Below are 17182 nucleotides of genomic sequence, written 5' to 3' on the forward strand. Positions count from 1 at the left end.
ATCATTAGCCTTTGGCTAACATTACCTTAGTGCAGACGTAGTCTTTCTGGTCATTTTGGAAGGATTCAACTGGTCGTCTGTGCAAAGTTTGTTCTGTTGGCATTTATAGTAAATGGTAAGTCAACAAACGCGGGGACAGTTAGCTACCCATTAGCTATCGTTAGCCTTTGGCTAAAATCAACAATGGATAACATTACCTTAGTGCAGACGTAGTCTTTCTGGTCATTTTGGAAGGATTCAACTGGTCGTCTGTGCAAAGTTTGTTCTGTTGGCATTTATAGTAAATGGTAAGTCAACAAACGCGGGGACAGTTAGCTACCCATTAGCTATCGTTAGCCTTTGGCTAAAAACAGCAATGGAGAATATTACCTTAGTGCAGACGTAGTAGTTTCTGGTCATTTTGGAAGGATTCGACTGGTCGTGTGTGCAAAGTTTGATCCAGCGCAGACATTTTTCGTATTTGTTTGAGGGTTCAGGAAAGGGAATAAACTAGAGACGTCCTTTTAGTCGATAGGGATAGCGGCCATCTCTCTTTCACAAGCCGTGACTAGAGCGTTTAACCATTTTTAGTGATTTTGTTTTCTTTGGATAACCACGCAATGCACGCTAGATTGCTTCGTTTGTCCGTAGCAAAACTCATGTGCCGGTGCAGATTGTTTTACTAGGTCATACGGGCGTGGTTTACGGTAAGGTCAATTCTCCAGCTGACTGAGAGCCATTTTAAGGACTGGAGTTAGATGTTGTGATCTCTTTGTCCAAAGCCGAAGCTCTTTTTGAATGGAGTCGAGTCAGAAGACCGTTCCAATAATCGAGTATCCTGGAGAGAAAAGCTTGTCCTGGTCTGCTTGAATGTTTGTTTTCAGCTGGTAAAAGTCAGTGAGTCTTATCAGCACCCCAAGATTTTGGACTTGCGCTCAAAGGGACTTGCGGCTGCAAATCACAGCCGAGTAGCGCCGTTACCGTGATCCGCTTCTCCTTGCGGACATGTGAAAGAAGCGCATCCGTCCAGAGAGCTGGCGTGAGCCGGTCACATGCTCTGGCCTTGAGGTAGCGCATGGCAGCTGACTGGCCCCGTTCGCATGCGATGCCACTTTTTACGAGGCGCCGCTCACAATGGGCCGAGTCACAAGAATCCGCAATCTCTCTCCTTGGCCTGACTGGCCCGAATCTTCTGTTTACCGTCTTTGTTGCCGCTCGCGTTCGCATGACCGTCTTATCTTTTTTTTCTTGGCATCGTTTGCACCGGATTCCCGTCCGTCTTCCGCTTCACTTCGTGACCGGCTTGGCGTCGTCGGCATCACCGGATGGCCAGCCTGAATCACGTTTTCAAGATTGATAACGTTTATCGTCATGGGCACAGTTAAAAAAAAAATGCATCAACTCTTTTGAAAGAGTGATTTAAGCAAATAACAGTTCAAGTGTTAGCAACTGTTTGGTCGATTGATGGCGTTTATTGTACGAAGAAGTGTCAGGTTAAAGGTTCAATTTCTTATGCCCAAAGATCATTAGTACAAAGGTCCCATTGAAATGAATAAAGGGACTTTGTTTTTCTTGTCTCAGCGTCAGTTTTCTTTTTCTTGTAATATTGTGTAAGAACCCATCGTTGAGCTTCAAACGCAAGCAGAAAGTTAGAATGGCAACTCCACCAAGGCACATGAGTCATGTCTTGTCATGTTGTTCCATTTGGGACCTGTAGGAGGCAGTAATCACATATTCAAACCTGGTGAACTTAACAGTTGTAGATCTGATGGATTTCTAAAGAATAAAATAAAAAGTATGTTTCATTTTTCTTTTGAAAATCTGCAATTTTGAGTCTAATTCATTCCATAATCAATCTCCTAAGTTGTTTTTCTTGTACTGTATATCAAATCAATTTTCCTCATTGAATTGAATGGAAATGCTATTAATTCGTTCCAGCCCGCCAAAAGATTAAATAGTGTATACAAACTATTGTTAAAGAGTTTTGGTAGACAAGGATTTGAAATATTAAATAATTTGCTCTCAAAAATGTATTAATGCATTCTATTTTAAATGTTTTAAGTGTCCCAAAGATGTGTTTGTTTGTTTGTTTTTTTGTTATGTTAGAGCATACAGAAGTCTTTGATGCAGCCTCTCAACTGCAAAGTTCAACTTTCTTGAACTTGAGTGGCGACGAGACTGGTTAATACGTACAAAAATACATTGTGTTCCTGTTAAGGTAAAGAAGAACATGGCATTTGGCAATATAAACTCATCTTTCCCTTGTGTATACATTTATTTGAATATTTTGATAATTTCATTTGTGGTGTATTTATTTGCTGGACCAAATATCAGTTAAAATATCTGAAAAATACATTTTGATCACAAATATGAATCAAAGGCAGTGATCTCCCACCATAATAGAGTGAAAATATTTCACAGTATGCCCCACGCTATATAGATAAAGTTCATCATTTCAAGTAGGGCTGGGCAATATATCGAAAAAATATCGATATCGCGATATTGAGCCATGCAATATGCATATCGCAAAGACATGCAATAATTTTCACATGGAATTTTTGGCTTTTACCTGAAATTGACCAATCAGACACAAACTTAAATGTGCATCACCATCTAATAGTTTAGGGTAATTACAGGGTTATTACAGGGTAATAATAGTGTAATTACAATTAATTAACTAGGAACACATTGAACTTGCTTTTTACCACATGAACAAAATGTTATTCTTTCATTTGACAATAAAAATGTTATTTCTTTAGGTACATGTTAAATATCGCAATAATATCGATATCGCGATATTCAACAACTATATCGCATATCACATGTTTTTCCAATATCGTGCAGCCCTAATTTCAAGTTAACTTTACCAGCTATGGTTGCAAATTTTGCATTTTATTTTTAAAATGTCAAAATCACGATTAATTAATCCCCCCCAAAAAAAAAAAAAAGTAACTTAAAAGTAACTTAAAGTTGAGTAACTCATTACTTTACGCAGATGGTAATATTGTAAAGAAACTTGTTACTTTCAAATGCAAGTAACTAGTAATATGAAATATATTACATTTTGAAAGTAACTTGCCCAACACTGACCCCCGCACAGTATGACTCGCAAACTGATGTGAAGTGGAAGGTGAAGGTCGGACTTGTACTCTGTGACTGGCGCGAACAGTATGTGACCTCCTCCCACCCATCTTTGGCCGCAAATATGCCGGCTCCTCTCAGACGTGAGCGCCGCTTTGACATTTCTGGCTATCCAAACGTTCTTATCGGCCCGGCCTCGGAGCAAACGCGCAAACAATCTGGCCTCTGTGTGTGTGTGCGTGTGTGCGTTTGCCGTCACATGGGCTGGCAGAGAGAGAGAGTCATGGTGCCTGTCCTGGTATTTCCTGATGCTCGATAAACAAACGCACCCCCTTGTTCTTCTTGTTGCTTCGCTAAAATGAACAAACCGGAATGAAAGCAAGAACATTTCAGCTTGTATTTGAGATACAAGCGGTGTTTGGTGGCAGTAAACTGCACTTGACTCACTTCATAAGCAATTTTAAAGGCTGTTGAACTTAATGCTAACAAAGAATACAGAACGTCAGGCTAACAATTAGCATCGCTGTCACTGTTGTAACCCGTCTTTACTAAATACTACAAAAAACAAACATGAAATTGTACTTTCCTTTTCTCTGAAGCATTGATTACACATTCATTTCTTAACATCAGACAGGTTGCTGATACATTTTGAAAAGAGTTGAGACAATTATTTGGAGCAGTTGTTAGCGACCTTTACTGTCTTGAGAGCTATTTTAGGCCAAATAAATAACAAAAAAATCTGTCTGGAGCCACAAAACATTTGAATATTGTGATGAATGAAGCTGTGTGTTAATGTTAGTCTAATGTACTGAGGGCCTGAGAGCTAATTAGAGCCGTACTATAAGTTATAACGGAAAAATATGCAACATCCAATATGTTAAGATTTCTTTTCTTCTATCTTTCATCTTCCGTTTTTAGATGTAATTTTTTTTTCATACTTTGTTTTATACATTTTTAGAATTTTTTTTTGCCTTTTCTTCTTTCTTTTTTTTCTTTTTTTTTACTTTTTTGGGGCAATTTTACTGTAATTTTCAGGATCTCTTCTTTTGTTTTTGGACATTTTAGGGTTTTTGAACATTTTTGCCTGCCTTTTGTTAAATTAAGGGTTAGGGTTAGGTTATTTCCTTCTGTTTTCCTTCAATTTTGTGTACATTCTCTGATAATTTTCAGGATTTCGTCTTTAGATTTAGGACATTATACTTTTTAAAAGTTTTCTTTTCTGTCTTATTTTTTTATGAAATTTCTGACTTTTTGGCAATTTTGTGTGCATTTTATGGTCATTTTGGGGATTTCTTTTTTTGTTTTTGGACATTTTAGGGTTACTTTTTGAACATTTTTCCCTGCCTTTTGTTAAATCAAGGGTTAAAGCCCCAGTGTGTAGCTCACGACCGCCATCTATCGGTCAAACAAGATAATGCAATGATTTTAAGCACACGAACTACGGCGTCCCAGAGAGACCCTACTTCAACAGCCTACCACCAATTTCACCGGAACAGAACGCAAACAACTTCTGGTATTCCCTCGAGTGATGACGTAAGTGAATTGCATTTGTTAGACATACTGTACAGATCCCTAATAATTGTGATTTAGTCATTTAATTTCAGAATTAATATTTTTGTCGGCATTGTTTGGAAATACTGTACGTCAGCTAATGATAATGACTATCTATGTTCATATTTGTTAGTGCAACTAAACCATGCAACAGAGAACACACAGTTATGTTATGTTTTATAGACATGTGGACCATCTCAAAGGGGGCGAGAGAGACGACGAGGAAGAGAACGCGGTGCCTCGTAACGTACAATTATGTCATCATGGAAAAATAATTCCATTCGAGCATGCATGTGAATGGCTCAAAACATACCTTTGCTTGGAATATGTGGTATTTAGATTACATCGTTTGCTGATATGTTTAGTATATCGTGCAAAAATAATGGTGTTAACTGAACTACACACCTGCAACTCAGACTCGTAATTCCCCCCGTGTCTTGTTGCTACTAACCACTCAGAAAAGTGCTGCTTACAAAAACATTTGAAACCCTTTACTCAGATATCGATTTGTCACCATGTTGAACAATTTTACCTAATAAATATCACTAAGCAACTTAATTAGTTTTGATTGAAGATACAACAGCTTCCTTGTACTTCGATGTGCAGGAATTTACATGGCTTTCACAAATAGTCTTGCTCATATAATAATGTACTTCATTGGCTCAGTGACTTTCAGTTCATTGTTTGGTACCTCATCTGACATACAATTGTTACCTTCTTGCAGAGACTCGTACAGGAAATGACCATGGAGGAACATGAAGATATCCAAGTCCAGCTGATAGACTGACACCAAGAAATACTTTTTGACACATCAGCACCACCATGATTTCCTGTACCTGGATCCCACATCAGCACCACCATGATTTCCTGTACCTGGATCCCACATCAGCACCACCATGATTTCCTGTACCTGGATCCCAGACTGCAGCACCTTGGTGGACTTGTAGCAAATAAGTGACACTTTCCCAGATCCTTGAGGACAATACAAAGGTTTTTTACCTGGCATATAATTAGTCCATGTCTGACACTTGTTGTTGTAGTTTGTATAACTTGTATATTGTTGTTGTGTGTTAATTTGTACATTTTGAATAACTAAAAAAATACTATTTCCTTTGGCGTCAACATGCAGTGTTCATTCGACACCTAACCTAACACTATTTTACATGACCAGAAATGTAAAACATCAAAAGCCTGGAGAATTATTATAAATGCTTGCAATGACAAGGAATTCTTCATTGGCCAATGAATGTAAGGTACAGTACATGAAAATGAATGAATAAAATAAAGTAAAATAAAAGTCTACATGAAATGAACATATTAACTAAAAAAAAAAAAAAAATGCTGTTAGAATATAATGAGCTACATGAATTGCAGTTGTTCCAGAATTTTACCAATACGCTGTGCATTTCAAAATATGGAAAATAGACATACAGGTTTGGGCCAAAAGTAGTGTTACAGAGCAGGTATGTGTTGTACACAGCTAAAATATCTGATTAACTCAATACCATGATGGTTTTTTTTTTTTGTGTGTGTTTGCTGAAATTGCCCCCCATTAACATTGCAACATTCCTCAAACTCTCCCGAACACAGTATGATCTGTAACACTACTTTTCGCCTACTCTATGATGTTATTGGGGCAAAATTAAGGAAGGCTTGTCCATTGATTGTGTGAACAGACTGCAGTAAAAATGAAGTCACTTCAATGTTTGCTGGTTTTATTAAGTTTTACATGCTCATTGACTGCACAAGAACATGTTATGGAGTGAGGGCATGTTCCCACCAACGATGATATCATATTCTTCAAAGGCTTGCTGAGGAAAGTGAGGGAGGAGTCACTCCATGGCTTCAGACACCTGGTCAGCAGGTCCTGTGTAAAACAAGTGGTGCTTGTACATGTGACCATTCCGTATTGCTTCACACAAAAAGTTCATGTAGTGTGCAATGCCGTCCATATGTAAATGACATACCAAGACGTCGGCTGACTTCAGTTTGTTGCAGCTCAGATATGGTAGGTGGAGATACAACACCGAAGCCTTCTGGGGTCCTCCATTCAAGTGTCCTCATTCGGGGCATTCCAATATGGCTGCTGACTCTCCCCTTGATATTTTTTTTTCTTGCAGGTCGGTGATGTATTTAAACGGTGCATGAATGCTTGTATACATCAGAATATGGTTCTGGAACCCCTCAAGTTTGGCTGTTGATCTAGTGTGACACAAACAAAAACACAATTATAAAATAAAATAGAATAATTGATGATACTACTATATGTCACCAACTTTCCAACAAAGCCCCCAAAATAGAGGTAAGATCTTTAGTTTTTGGGCCCAAAACATTGTATTAGCTAGATAAAAGTAACTTGACTGCATACTGCATAGAATATGCAAAGGCTGCTTGCTTGTCGAATTTCCGTGGAAAACGTGGCAGCCTGTAAATTCTTGTGCACCCAATTACACAATGGACCAGTACACACTTGAGTGAGAGAGTTCAGACTCTAGCAGTGCTTACGGTACAGCCAGCATTTAAGTCCAGAAAGTTATTCCCTGCCGAAAATTAATTTCGAGAACCCTATTTTCACCAACCACAACGAAAATAATTTTCAACTCCTCCACTAATACAGTATGCTTTAGATTCTCTATTGAAGTTATGGGCAAATATACCTCCGAAATCACAGTTACATTACATTACACAATAACTTGCGCATTTACTCTAAATATAACGTGCCAGCGGGAATCTTTTTTTTTTTTTTCAAAGCAAGTAGCTACATAACGAAATCGTTCGAGTGGTGCGGAGTTGCTAATCAACAGATACAGTGATCGTAAAACAAAGGTACGAACATCGTATTAATTAGTACGGAGTATACTTTTTCTCTCGCTCTCAAAACGTAAACACAAATGTACTCTTACTTACCGGTCAAGTAGAAAGCAGTCGAAGGCACCGGCACGTCCCAAACCTAGTCTGTTCCTCATTTCTCTCCATCTGGCAAATGCGGCTACAATATAAACTCTTGTTTTGTCGCGCTGAAATAAAATAAATTCCCAAAGTAAGTGTGATGCTTGATAATGCTCTCTTCGGGGACCGGAAACTCTTCTTCTTCGTGGACATGCGGTCGCCATACAAACCGGAAGTGCGTTCCAAAAACGCGTTAAGAAATGGAGCGCTGAAATTTGTCTTTGACGGCACCCGTAGCAGAAAGATGGCGGCGAAACATGGCAGACACTAGCAGGCGAGGCGCGGACATGTAAGATAATTTGCGATTTCTAGACTAACCGTTATATTTTAAAAAAGTACGTTTATGCGATACAACATATCTTTTTACATACTACTAACACAAACAATTGTTTTTTTTTTCCGAATGATTTATTATTTCACCACTAGATGCCACTGTATAATACTGAGTGTACCTTTAAGGTTAAGTTATTTTCTTTTCTTTTCTTTTTTTTTTCTTCTTTTTTTTTTGACAATTTTGTGTACATTCTATGATAATTTTTGGGATTTCTTCTTTAGATTTTGGACATTATACTTTTCAAAAGTTTTCTTTTCTGACTTTCCTTTTAATAACATTTCTGACTTTTTGGCAATTTTGTGTACACTTTATGGTAATTTACCTAATGTACCATTGACTTGACAAACTGAACAATGAGGTTTTTAAAATCATTGCAATTGCAGATTTTTCAGCACGTTTCCCTCGTTGGACCTGAAGTTAATTTACAAAAATGATTATTTTGCCATCAAAAGACATTTTGAGTTGTTTTATAGATTTAAGTGTCAGCAGTGCAAAAAATATATATAAGTGTGATGTTTATTTTTTTAAAAAGTGCATTTTTAAAACTCTTTTTATTTGATTTTGTCACAGAACAATTATCCTTTTTGTTAAAAACATGGAACCTACCAAAAGAAAGATTAGAGTCTCTTCTTTCATCAGTAAAAAAAGGTAAATTTCTATCCGCTTCCCTTGTTGCAGCAACTTGCATTAGAATATATCTAAGTTTCAAACTTGTTAAAAATTCTTGTTGAAAGCACTGGCAAAAAGAGCTTGTTGCAACATGGCCCTTGGCTGATCTCTTATACTCTGTTGCCACCTTCTGGCCGTTTTTTGCAGTAGCAGCCATTACGCTTAAGCGCCCTCTTCAGGTCAGAAGCTGCATCAAAGCCTACTGTATGCTCTAGCATACAAAACATAAAAATGTATATATACGTTTTGGGGAGTGAATGACAAAGTATTAAAAACGTATTAATACGTTTTTGGGTTTGAATGAGTTAAATAATTAACTCAAGGTGGAGAGTTTTCTTATGTTTGCTACAAAAATAGAATTGTTTTGGACGTCACATGATGTGTCACGTGATGTCATATCCCGCAATGATGAACTCACATCAGTCTGCCTTTTCGTTGCCATCGAAGAATCACATTTAGCCTCAGCCAATCGTATCTCCTTTTGAAAGAAGTTAGAAGGTTGCAGTGGATTGGGGGGGGATGTCTGTGTGTGCGCGTGTTTTGGAGGAAATACGTCAGAGTTATGGAGGACGTAGCGGGATGCTGTGAATAGTCCCTCCATCTGTCCGCATGACTGCACGCTACAACGGAGCTTTGTGGCGGCAGATCCGCTCGAGGGGGTTGCAGCATAGCAGTGAGTCGGTTGGGGGAGGGGCTTGTTTCTGCAAATAGCCCACCCTGCGTTAAGAACCAACATGACCTCACCAACCCAACGAATGTTACTTGGCTCCATCCAGGTCCGATCGAGGAAGGTCACGCATCTTTGAAGTCTTGACCTTCAACTTTAACAGCAAGATCACAAAATGTGTTGGCTTTTTTTTACAGTGCGTTCGTCATTCATTCCATGAACGGTCACCTCTTCTCTATCACGATACTATTTTTTTATTAATTAACGCTGACAAGATATATATTACAGGCAGAACGTTTGACTCTTTTACCCTTTAGTTTTTATTTATTTATTTATTTTCAAGAATTGTTGATCATCTGCCAAACGTCTGCTTTGGGCTATTAATCTGTTGCAGCCACCCAATAAACATCAGATATTTATTTTTTATTTTTTACTTTGCGGTGGCAAGTTGAACAATCGAGCAGAATCGACACAGGAAAATGAGAGATGAACCGATTGCATGGGAAGGAAGCGGCTAGGAAGCACCAGGCCACGTCCGTTTTGACCCAAAGGTCAAAAACTCCGCTTGGAGTTTTTCTCTGCCCATTTTTTCTTTTTTCTTTTTTGTTTTAGCTGTTTTTACCATTTTTCTTGCAAAAAAAAAAAAGGTTTATAGAATAAAACCACAAAATTTACATTACATTTGGGTAATAATGCAGTGTTTGCATTTTTTTATATATTTTTTTTATGTCAATGTTTTTTTTTAGTGTTGTTTCAATATATATTTTTGCTTTGTTTTTAATGTTTATTTTAATTATGAGATTAGTATTTTAATAACCTACAACAGCACAAAGTAAGAAATATAAATCAAATGACAATGTATAGAATACATTTTAAAGAATTGTAATTAACTCAATTATTACAAATAAAAGTTACCCATATTATTTTTTGTTTCAAATAATGCTTCTCATATTTTTCCAGATGTTTTGTTGGAATATGAAGCCCAATTTTAATGTAATTTAAAAAAATTTTAGAGTAATAATTACAGTATCAAGAAAATTTAATAATATGCATTTTAATAAAAAAAATTACGTACGCTAAAACTGATATTAAAAAATTATATGTAATAAAATTCAGCAAATTTAAAAATAAGTAACAATTAATTATTACATTAATATATAGTAATATAGAATAACTAGAAATAAAGCACAAGTTATTTCATCTGATGGCTGATCAAATGCACCTTAAACAATTATATTTCATGTTTTTTTTAACGATTCCTATTTTTTTTCTTAATTTACCAGTTGAATACTAGCATCTAAATGTATTTATTTTCATTTTGTCTCCTGCTGTCTTTTGTGTGAAAGGGCAAGGCGCATAAAATTTTGTGCGTGCGTGTAATTGAAGCGAGCCCTTGTGCGGGTTCAAGTGCTCCTGTTGTTTGTTGCTCATGTCATCAATTCATCCTAATCACAATCATCATTAGAGCTTTTTTTTTTTTTTTTTTAAATCAAATATCCACCAGCAAGCCTAATCAAATCAATCCATGTATTACCCCCCCCGCACCCCCCTTTTCCCCTTCCTTCTCTCTCTTTTGGCTGGACGTGGGGTGGGGGGTGGAGGGAGGTTGTACACCAAACAGACGGAACAGCTCGTTTGCATCGTATTTAAGCATTTGGCTGAGGGAGCTTTATTAGATTCATCCCCCTGGTGGGGGGCCCGAGCGTGGCTGGACCAACATTTGGGGGAGGAGCCTTTTTCTTGATAGAGATAATCATTTATTACCTCATCAAAAAGTGCACCAAAATGTCGTTAACAATCTTTTTTTGTGTGTGTGTGTCAGTTCAAAGGATACACCACAAACAGATTTGTTTTGCATCATGCTTTTGGAGGTGGTGGTCTTGGTTGGGGTGGGGGTGCCTCTTATGGAGCAGGTTTTAATTAATTAGCCGCTAAGCCAGAACACATGGAACAGCGTGCACACAAACCCCATTAAACACGCAAACCCGAGCAGCCAAATGCCATTTGATATGTGCTCGTGCCGCCCTCCAATGCAAACCACCCCTCCCCCCGCCCGCCCCCCTGCTCGCTTGATGTGAAGCTGTTTAGCAGGTTAGCTCTCCTAATGAGACATTTTGGTAAACACATCCCAAACAAGGCTGACTGCACCGAGCGTGACGCCCGATTGCTTGTCGCAGCTGAATTGCACGTTTGTTCATTTGCAAGTTAATCACAAAAAGAAAGAAAAAAAAAAGAAAAATCATGTTTGTGATCATCACATCGTGGGTTAGGGTTAGGGTGTAAATCCTAACCCATCATTATTATTGTATATTACATTATTACTATTTTTATTTTTTATTTTATTTCATTTATTTTTTTCTTGATGTATTTAATTATTTTTTATTATTATTTTTATTTACTTTAATAAATTATTATTCTTATTATTATTATTATTATTATTATTATTATTATTATTATTATTATTATTATTATGACCTTCATCCATCCATCCACCCATCCATTTTCTTGACCGCTTATTCCTCACAAGGGTCACGGGGGGTGCTGGAGCCTAGCTGGCTTTGGGCAGTAGGCGGGGGACACCCTGGACTGTTTGCCAGCCAATTGCAGATTATGACCTTCATGTATGTCTGAATTGGATGTTTGTTCTTTTGCAAGTTAATTACAAAAAGAAAAAGAAAAAAGAAAAATCATGTTATGATAACATCGTGGGTTAGGGTTAGGGTCTAAAACGAATTATTATTATTATATATTACATTATTACTATTTTATTTCATTTATTTTTTATTTTATTTCATTTATTTATTTTTTTTTATTTTATTATTTTTCTTGATGTATTTATTTATTTTTTGTATTTTTATTTTATTTTAATAAATAATAATAATAATAATTATTATTATTATTATTATTATTATTATTATTATTATTATTACCTTCATGTATGACTGAATTATGTTTGTTCGTTTGCAAGATAATCACAAAAAGGAAAAAAAGAAAAAAAGAAAAATCATGGTTATGATAATCACATTGTATTATATATTACATTATTACTATTTTTATTTTTTTTATTTATTTATTTTTTTATTTCATTTATTTTTTCTTGATGTGTTTATTTATTTTTTGTATTTTTATTCTATTTTAATAAATTATTATTATTATTATTATTATTATTATTATTATTATTATTATTATTATTATTATTATTATGTTATGACCTTCATGTATGTCTTATGACTCATACTGCCCCCATGTGGCCAAGGTGTGCACACCAGAAGTTTGGAGCAGGAGCAGCACAACATCCATTGAACTGAAGCAAAAAAAAAAAAGAAAAATTTAAAAACTGTCTCAAGTCCTAATGGGCACATGTCACTGATGACAGTCAATGCTTCTAACCACAAAAAAAGGGGGCGGGGTCTTGGACTGGTGGCGGAATCAGCGGTTGGTGTACGTCGTGAAGAAATCTCACAGCACAGATGCGAGTCTGCATGAACTGCTTCCCTTTTTTTTTTTTTACACGCTTCCTGCCAATGTGGCCTCTTCAGACACAGACCAGCCCCCCCCTCCCAGAAACGTCTCCTAACTTCATTTGCCGGCCAGCTTGACTTGACCGTCCTCGTGTGAAGCAGCAGGGTCTTTTGGGGGTATTCCACTCGGTGTTATCAAAAAGCGTAGCCTCCCCGCTGCTTGCTTAATTTGACTGAGAAAGGACACGTTTTAACCTTGTCACCCGCTCAGCAGTGGGGAAGGATGAAAAGGCCAAATGCACAAATGTTGCACTTTCAAGTCGACGACGTTATCACCTCCACTGGATTTTGTTGTCGTCTTGCGCCGTCAACCGTCCGCCTCCAAATTAACTGCTACTTATTTTTGTTAAAAAAAAAAAAAAAAAAAAAAAAACTTGGACCCATTTTTTTGAATATGATGACAAAGCTTGATATGATTTTTTTTATTATCGACTATCTTTGCTTGTATAACCTATTTTTATGTTGTTGTTTTTTTTTTTTGTGGACCGTATTTATTTTACGTGTAGTACTTCTGAATAACCGTTTTCGATTGGTCTGAACGTACCCACGAAGAGGTAAAGTGGATTTTGGAGGCAACATGTCTAATCTTCATGGTCTTGGTTTTATAAAAACAAATTTCCCCTGAAAAAAAAAAAAAAAGAAAGAAATTTTTTGACTGGTATGAATTAGAATAAGAGAATTTAAATATTTGGAGTTATGGTCACGAATGAAAACCCGCTATCGAGTGAAGCCACAATAACCAAAGTATCGAGGGAACAGGACAAATGTATTTTATCTGTTTTAAATCCACTAAGGTTGGACGTAAATTGAATTAAGTGGATGTAAAAGCTCATAATTTATTATCTTCGATGCATATACATTATAAACACCAACAAAATTTAGCCTATGCTAAACTATTAGCAATCACGAGTGCGCCAATGCTAATCGTAAACAAACACTCACTACTATAGTTGACACATACATCATTATATCTACATGACACATGTAATAGTGTCTTAAAAGTCACATATTGATGATGATTCAACGTTATTCCATGAGTAAAAAATGATATAGCCACTGACTATATGACTGGAAAGCGATAGCCCATACATGCCAGCGCAAGCCGTTGAAGTCATAGGGCGGCCATCTTGTTACTCTCACCTCGCGAACCGACTACTGTATAAAGAAACTATACGGTACACATACATATGAGACATATACAGCATGTAGAGAGTGTATAAGGCCGGAGGCGGCATGGAGATTTTGTGCCGGGGTGGTCACTATTTTTTAACAAGTAAAATAAATCAATAAATAACAAGTAGACGGTATGTGCTGCTTTGAAGACCCCCTTTTCCTTTTATCGCTCAGTTCCTTAGACCCCAATATTAGATTTGGCAGAGGCATCTTTTGTTGAATTACAGTTATAATTCTTTAATTAAAAAAAAAAAACAAGTTTCCTCCTGTAAACATCTTTAACTCATTTGCTCCTAGTAACGTATAATACGTTTTTTTTTTTTATGCTTTAAGTGTCCCGAAGCCGTATTTATACGTTTTTTTGTTTTTTTTTATGCTAGAGCATACATTAGGCTTTGATACAGCCTCTCAACTGCAAAGAACGGTTGCAGAAATGGTAGTTATTACACAAACGACAGGACATTGAATTGCGTATGCTACGTAATTGTGTAGATTCTAAAACAACCTGCTAGTGGGCGTTTATAACGCCTTTATAAGTGTTTATAACACTTTTATAACGCCTTTATAAGTGTTTATAACACTTTTATAACGCCTTTATAAGTGTTAATATTTCTTGCCATTCACGAATCCTGTTGAAACTTGAAAAATTCTTTTGTGAATATGTTCCAAATGTGTTTACGACAAGTAAGTATTGTCTGTAAACATCTTACAAATCCTGATGAAAGCTCTAAATTCGCTACGTTCACAAGCATTCAACGCGCAATGAAATATCAGCTTTATTGGCCTTGTCAAATATCGGCACCGATAATAGGCCTGGCCCATAATCGGTCTGTCCATAGTCACTATTACCTTAACTCATTTGCTCCCAATAATGTGTAAATACGTTTTTTTTAACGTTTTAAGTGTCCCAAAGACGTATTTATACGTTTTTTGTTTTTTTTTTATGCTAGAGCATACATTAGGCTTTGATACAGCCTCTCAACTGTAAAGAACGGTTGCAGAAATGGTAATTATTACACAAACGGCCAGCAGGTGGCAGTAGAGCAAAGGAGATCAACCAGGGCCATGTAGAAAAAAAGCTAAATTACTTACAGTTTGAAATAGATTTGTGAAAACTGATTAAACTTAGCTCTCTTCTCATGCTAATTGCTGCAAAACGGAAACAGATAGAAACTTACTTTTTTTTCCTGATGAAAGAAGAGACTTTAGTCTTTCTTTTGATAGGTTTTTATAGCAATAGAACTCAATATTCTGTGGGCCTTGCAAAATCAGTCAAAATCCAGTAAAACAGCCGGGAGCGAACGGGATTGCTTCTGTGAAAATGGCTGGGAGTGTCACGCCGCCACCGGCGTGACAGGCCATGCTCTTATTTTCATAGTCATGTTTCCTGTTTTATTTTGAATTTCTGATTCCCTTCTCACCCCAGGTCACTTGCCCTTCCTGCAGTTCACTAATTACCGGTCCCCGCCCATGATCATGTCCACCTGCCACCAATCAACCAAGACAATAAAAGCCACCTGCATTCTCCCCTCTGTTGCCGAAGTGTCACAGTCAGTGCATGGAAGCGTCCCACAGTCCTCGAGTCCTCGAGTCCTCGAGTCCTCGAGTCCTCGAGTCCTCGAGTCCTCGAGTCCGCGAGTCCTTGTTCCTGTTGCCCTGTTGCCTTGCCTTATTTTTGTGCCTTATTCTCCACAGCGGAGCGCCCTTAGTTACCCCTTGTGCCTTGAGCCTTGTTTCCTCCCTAGCGGAGCGCCTTTTGTTGTCCCCTGTACCTTTTGCCTGTTTTTTCCTCCCCAGTGGAGCGTTTTTAGTTCTCCACTTTTTGATTCCCCTTTCTACTCTCAAGTTGAGAGTAGACAGCTGTTGGCCGGAAATAAACCTGCTGCCTTTGTGGCCTACTTTTATCCTGCGTCTGAGTCCTACCTGTCCTCGTCGTGTCAGGGAGTGAATTAAGCATATAATTTATATGTGTATTTAAGGCAAGTTGTAAAACGTCTGAAGTCCTCTTATTTATGTTTAATACTTTTAAGACATCATAAATCATGATGTTTCTACTAAGTACTGTCTCAGATGTTCTCCAATTTCGATAGTGTAAAATGTATAGGATCGTATGCCGAGAAACGTTTCTTGGGAGGAGCAATATGGCCGCTTGGAGACCTCAAAAGTCTTGGACTATCAACTATCCAGTGGATAGAGCTAGCTGTTAGCTACATGAGGGCAACAACTTCCTGTTCCTGACTTCTTCTGGGCACGTTTAGTGCATGACTGCCCTCTACTGGTTGCATAAAAAAAGAAACTGTGTATAAACATGGTTCCGGCGGAGCTTCGAGGCCGAAGATTTAGGTCGACCTATTTTTAAAGTAGACTTTATCTGACTTGCTCGACTTTTTTTTTTCTTCCGGCAACCCTGACAGTTTGTAAGTCCGAGTTGTAGCGGGAAAGATAACAAAGGGAGGTGGGCAAAGAGGAAAAAGCCTGGTTGACAGTGCTGCGTTTGTTTTGTTTTGGCTAACGACAAGCCACCGCGCCCGGCTGAAGGTTGACTCTGCGATTCAGCCGGGCAGGAAGTGTTTCGCTGCACTTTTCCCATCCGTGGCCTCTGCCAAGCAGGCCTGAGCACAACAATCCGACTCCTGTGACTGTGACCGGGGAAGGCGAATGGGGAGGGGGGGGCCGGTGGCGGTGAGCGGCAAAAAGAGAGCGAGCGAGAGAAGTGGTCCAATTCTGCAGAGGTAACATCAGGCTCCCCGCGTTACGCAAGCGTTCCTTTTCTAGACCCGCCTGGTTTTTGATCCCGATTGCGTGAGGCAACGCCGATGCTACTGGTAGCTTGCTCGCATATCAAGCCCCGCCCATCGCCTGGCAAGCGTTGCAGTGTCTGCAAAAGTGGCCAGCTGCGGAGCAAATAAAGATATCTGGCACGTCCTCGGGAAATCGGCCCTGGCATCTTTTTTTTTTTTTGCTAAATTATCCAGGAAATTGTCTGCGCAGCGGCGATAAACGCAGGTGTTTATATGCTAATAGCTGCTGCTTGTTTGCTGGATGGCAGCGAAAAATCAAGTCATTAGGGTGTTGCGAGAAGAAAATGGAAGCGGAACGCCCCCCCCAGACTTTCACACAAATTCAGTCAAAAGGCCTTAATGACCCTTCGTGTGTATTTGTGTGAACTTACGTCAAGGTAGAATTTTACTTCCACTCCTTCACAATTGTATCACATCAATAAATTTGATTAAAAAAAACAACAACAAAGGCTCTCTG

General features: G+C 38.0%; 1 protein-coding gene and 1 long non-coding RNA gene across 3 annotated transcripts in view; one reads left to right on the top strand and one right to left on the bottom strand.

Moving 5' to 3' along the window:
* Positions 1–17182, top strand: part of LOC144004516 (zinc finger MIZ domain-containing protein 1-like) — an 85701-nt gene that overhangs the window by 30307 nt on the left and 38212 nt on the right. The gene's annotated exons all lie outside the window — the stretch shown is intronic.
* On the bottom strand, positions 4455–8007 carry LOC144005561 (uncharacterized). The gene is made up of 3 exons (XR_013279613.1): positions 7519–8007; positions 6579–6813; positions 4455–6478 (listed from the first exon to the last, which is right to left on the bottom strand). It is a non-coding gene; the product is annotated as an uncharacterized LOC144005561 (long non-coding RNA).

This window comes from Festucalex cinctus, chromosome 17 (genome assembly GCF_051991245.1).
Source record: "Festucalex cinctus isolate MCC-2025b chromosome 17, RoL_Fcin_1.0, whole genome shotgun sequence".
Lineage (NCBI taxonomy): Eukaryota > Metazoa > Chordata > Actinopteri > Syngnathiformes > Syngnathidae > Festucalex > Festucalex cinctus.